The sequence below is a fragment of the Octopus sinensis genome, linkage group LG6 (assembly GCF_006345805.1).
Source record: "Octopus sinensis linkage group LG6, ASM634580v1, whole genome shotgun sequence".
In the NCBI taxonomy this organism is placed as follows: Eukaryota; Metazoa; Mollusca; class Cephalopoda; order Octopoda; family Octopodidae; genus Octopus; species Octopus sinensis.
The window spans coordinates 37,302,786-37,307,785 of record NC_043002.1 but is presented as its reverse complement, the minus strand read 5'-3'; the positions used below and the strand labels follow the sequence as shown (position 1 = coordinate 37,307,785).

The 5,000-nt window shown below is 38.6% G+C and overlaps 1 protein-coding gene across 1 annotated transcript in view; it reads left to right on the top strand.

Moving 5' to 3' along the window:
- The window catches only part of LOC115213213 (voltage-dependent T-type calcium channel subunit alpha-1G-like), an 865,045-nt gene that overhangs the window by 148,007 nt on the left and 712,038 nt on the right, over nucleotides 1-5,000 (top strand). The window lies entirely within an intron of this gene.

The following is a 5,000-nucleotide window of genomic DNA, read 5'->3' as shown; positions in this document are numbered from 1 at the left end:
AGTAGACAAGGATATTCATGTGCATCGCAGCAACGCAATCATAAGGAACAATATTCAGTTGTGGGTCCCTCTTGAACTATCATGGCACTTTTCCACCCAGATTTCCTTTTCCATTACCATAAACATTTTCATAACTTCGTAGTTGACTCACCTGTATACATTGGCTAAAGCCTTTAATACCCAGCTGCTCTCTCAGCTCAATTTTGCTCTGTCCTTTATACATTACAAAACATGCTCACCTCATTTCTTCTCCAGCCTCCACAGACCTTCTACATCCTATGCCTAATGTTTTCTTATGATGCAACGTCACATTTCTTTTGCAAAAGCTTCCTATCACCTGCTACTGTCCTGAGAAAGAACCTCTTTATTGACAACTATGGTATTAACTTACTAAATGTCTTCCTCTGCTTCTTCACTTTATGCATTTCCTACAACCAGCATTAGAACTGATCGGATCATATGGGTAACATGTCTCTCATGATACCATTTGAGAAGTTCTATATTCAGGGTGCTTCTACTATTAACTACTCCATTACATCTAGCTCACTGAAAACCTGTAACCAACATCGCTATTTTAATTAATTTTGATATAAAATATAATTCTAGTGGGAAAAAAACCCATTCATCTAAACACTTCACTCGACTATAAATCATTTAAACAGACAAGAAAGTGAAGTAGTTTATTCTTTGCTGAGCAACTATGAGTCAACAAGGAATCATCTTCATGGTTGTTCAATCTGCCAGAAATAGTGGCTAAATCTCCCTCAAATACATCTTATTAACTTAAAAAGTGAGGCATACATTTGACAATATAGTCCTGAATAAAAATATGCAATACTCATTTTTGGAACGTCTTTCATCATAGCCGTTGTTCAGTCATAGTTGGCCTGGAGCCTAACAACAATCAACAACTAAGCAAACAGTAGTTACCTAGCTGAATGCATTCAAAATCTAGCAACAATCCCAGTTGGATCTGCTGTTTCTACTTTCATTGCTTTAATATCAGTATTAAAAAGTATACTGAAGTTTTTACCTCAATAGCTAACATGGCTCAGTAGATAATGGTTAGTACTGCACTCACGATCAAAATATTTCTGAACCAGGCAGTCTGTTGTGTTCTTGAGCAAAATACATTATTTCACAGTGCTCCAGTCCACTCAGTGGTAAATTAATCCTAGTAATAGCTGGGAAGTTGGCCCTTTGACAGACTAGCATGCCATTCAGTGGGGAGTGTTGTAATCTCATGAATCCTAGAGCTCATGACAAACCTAAGCTAACCTTCTGTCAGCTTCACTGAAGTAGTCTTTCAATATCCCACTCATGTGATCCATTCTATGACATTTCTGAGTTACTTCCTTTCAAATCAGAATCAAAATCAAAATCTAAAAGGAAATTGTAGTTGTTGTCGATACCAATGCTGTCTGACTGGCACCCATGCTGGTGGCACGTAATAAGTACCATTCAAGTGTGAGTCAATGCCAGTGTTGCCTGACTGGATCCCCATGCTAGTGGCATGTAAAAAAAGCACCATCCGAACGTGGTTGATACCAGTGACCCCTGACTGGCTCTTGTGCTGGTGGCACGTAAAAAGCACCATCCAAACGTGGTCAATGCCAGTACTGCCTGACAGGACCCCATGTCAGTGGCACGTAAAAAGCACCCACTACACTCTCGGAGTAGTTGGCATTACAAAGGGCATTTAGCTGTAGAAACCTTGCCAGATCAGATTCGAGCCTAGAACAGCCTGGTGCAGCCTACTGGCTTGCCAGCCCTCAGTAAAACCGTCCAACCCATGCCAGCATGGAAAACAGACGTTAAACAATGATGATGATGACTGTTACTCTTCCAAATTTTAATTACATTTAACTCCAGTAACATTATGGATCATACAAACACACTGCTTTGCATTTCAAAGCTATCCACATAATGCCAAACATAAACAAACAACCCACTTGCAGCTTTTTTCTTCTATCAAGCTTTTTAATATTTTAACCTGATACTTCCTCTCTTCCATATCTTCTCGGACTATAACAACTCTTATAACTATTTCCTCCACCTTGTCACTCCCTATTTAGGTAAAGCCCCAACCCATCCCTAGAACGAGTCCAGGCATTGCAGCAGGTTATTCCTTTGGAATGCATCATTTTCTGTTGTTTATGAGATTTCCCCTCTATCATAAATTTCACACTCTCCAATACTATACCCCTCGCAGTTAAGGGGTCTTGCTTTGGGGTACTTGGTGACCTCACTAGTACTGGTGTCACACAAAAAAATGCACCCAGTACACTCTGCAAAATGGTTGGCATTAGGAAGAGCATCTAGCAGTAAAAACATGCCTGCTTGGAAAAAGAGGCATTAAACAGTGGTGGTAGTGGCGGCGGCGGCGGCAGTGATGGTGGTGGCGGTGGTGGTGGTGGTGGTGGTGGCTGTGGTGGTGGCAGTGGTGGCGGCAGCGCTGGTGGCAGGGGCAGCAGGGACAGCGGCAGCAGCGGCGGTGGTGGTGGTGGTGCTGGTGCTGGTGCTGGTGCTGGTGGTGATACTCTTTGGTATAGATTTTCTTTTGTCTTATTTGCTTTTTTTTTTCTTCTCAGTCTTCATCAGTCCCAACACAAAGTCTGCAACCACCCTTATCACAAGCATCTGACATTTCTGTTTTTGTTAAATACAGATTTAATTTCCCTTTCGTGCTCACCAGAGAGGTAGGCTAGCACCCAATTGGATATTAGGCTTTCTGAAGTCTGAGCCTTCTTCATTTCGTCATATACCTTCATGGCACTTATTTTGTTATTTCACATAGACTCATCCTGTAGCTTCTTGAATATGACCGTTTAAATTACCAGTTATAATATTACAATATTGTTGGAATTAATTCTTGAGATAGACTGCTCCAGATAGACTCATAGAGTCAGTGTTTTTTTTACTTGTTTTATCATTTCTTTGTTTGGGTTTTTCTTTTCTGTTCTTGGGTTTTTTTGCGATACCAATAATAACCTTACTTGTAGGGCATATATAGAGGTCATGATTACAGTCACATTGACTATTGTTATGAGTTTAATTATTGTATGAAGTCTTGGACTCCTTGAATCAAAGAAACCCCTGCACAGTCATTGAACTTGCTAGAAAAAATCAGTCTAATCTCTCTCAAATCTCACTCTACCATCCTAGAAGACAAAAATGCACATTTTATATTCTAATCAAGGTTATAATATGTCTATATCAGGCTAAGGCAGTGAGCTGGCAGAATGAATAGCATGCTGGGCAAAATGCTTAACAACCTATCTTTACATTTTAAGTTCAAATTCTGCCATGGTCGACTTTGCCTTTCATCTTTTCAAGGGTCTATAAAATAAGTACCAGTTGAGCCCTAGGGTCGATGTAACTTACTTGCCCTCTCTGACCTTATACCAAAATTTGCTGACCTTATTGCCAAAATTTGAAACCAATATGGCTTGAGGAAGCATTGGCAACTATTTTCTTGAAGTAGGCCCCATGAGACTTGGTTCATCATTAGGCAAGCCACACTACCAAAAACATTAATGGAAATTTTTCAGTAGGTGTACCATTCTGAAGGTCCCACAGGCTACAAGATGCATATGACTGATCAAGAAAAAATAGCATGATGGTCACAGAATGTTTTGAATTATAGGCTTGTCAAGGGTGGAACACTTTTGGTCATAAGTCTGCTCTGTTAGGGTCAATATGGGATTAAGTAACTCTGATATATTACACACATCCCCTCAACTGTTCTATGACTAGGTTATCTTAACCAGCTCACCAAATATAGTTTTCATCATACCAGCCTTATGCGACACCTGAAATGAAGAACATGACAAGAACTATTTTACAGTTTTTGGTAGAATTGCCTGAAGGCTTGTGTGTGTGTGTGTGTGTGTGTTGTGTGTATATGTATGTGTATGTGTGTGTGTGGTGTATGTGTGTGCACATGCATGTGTGCACATGTGAGTGAGCATATGTGTGTGTGAGTGCTTGTGCAAGTGTGTGTGAGCATGAGTGTTGTATGTGTGTGTGTGTGTGTGTGTGTGAGTGAATGAGTGAGATGCCCTTGTATTGTCATTGCTATTTAGCCCCACGTTAACCCTGAGAGAGCAGAACTATGATCAGAGTATCTCCTCAGGGTATCTCAGGGAACGTGGCATATGTAGGACAACATTATCAATGTATCCTTTCCTTCTAAATTCAGTAGAGTGAGATTAGAGAAAAATTTGGTTGTCATTTCTAGCTACTCAAATGATCGCACTAAGAGTTGGCTTAAAGTGTTGGCTCATCTCACATGCAAACAGGTATGTATGCATAAGTAAGTGTTGGACTGTGCACAGGTGTATATGTACCATGTAACTGTGTATATGAAATTTGTATGTACTGAACCACAGCTTATTTATTGCAAAGCTAATTACAATAAATAAAAAAAAAGAATTGCTAAATATAATACTTTGTAGTTATATGTTTGGGTTTCTACTGCTTTCTCTGCCAAAAACTTGTTGCCTCATGCACAATAATCCATAGTGATTGGACTCAAAGCTCTGCCTTGCATATTTGATTTGACGTAAACACTACACAAATCTTCTCATATTAGCATTGACTGTAACATTTTAAATAGCATTTTGTGCTACACAAAAATTCTTACTGATAAGATCATTTTCTTTTCCAACAAAAACCAAGTTTTGCTTTTTATTCTACTACTATTGTTATTATTATTATCAGTTTTATTATCATTGTTGTTGTTGTTGTTGTTGTGTTTTGTATGAGCTGGTCTAAGTCTCACCTAAAGACCTAAGTAACAGCAAGTTGGACATTTTACTATGGGTGTTATTTATAATTAGCAATGGTATATTGTAGAAAGAGGGGGAACCAGATTCTGAGAACTAAGATTATTATTTTTATTATTATTATAATATTATTATTATTATTATTATTATTATTATTATTATTATTATTATTATTATTATTATTATTATTAAGGTGGTGAGCTGGCAAAATCA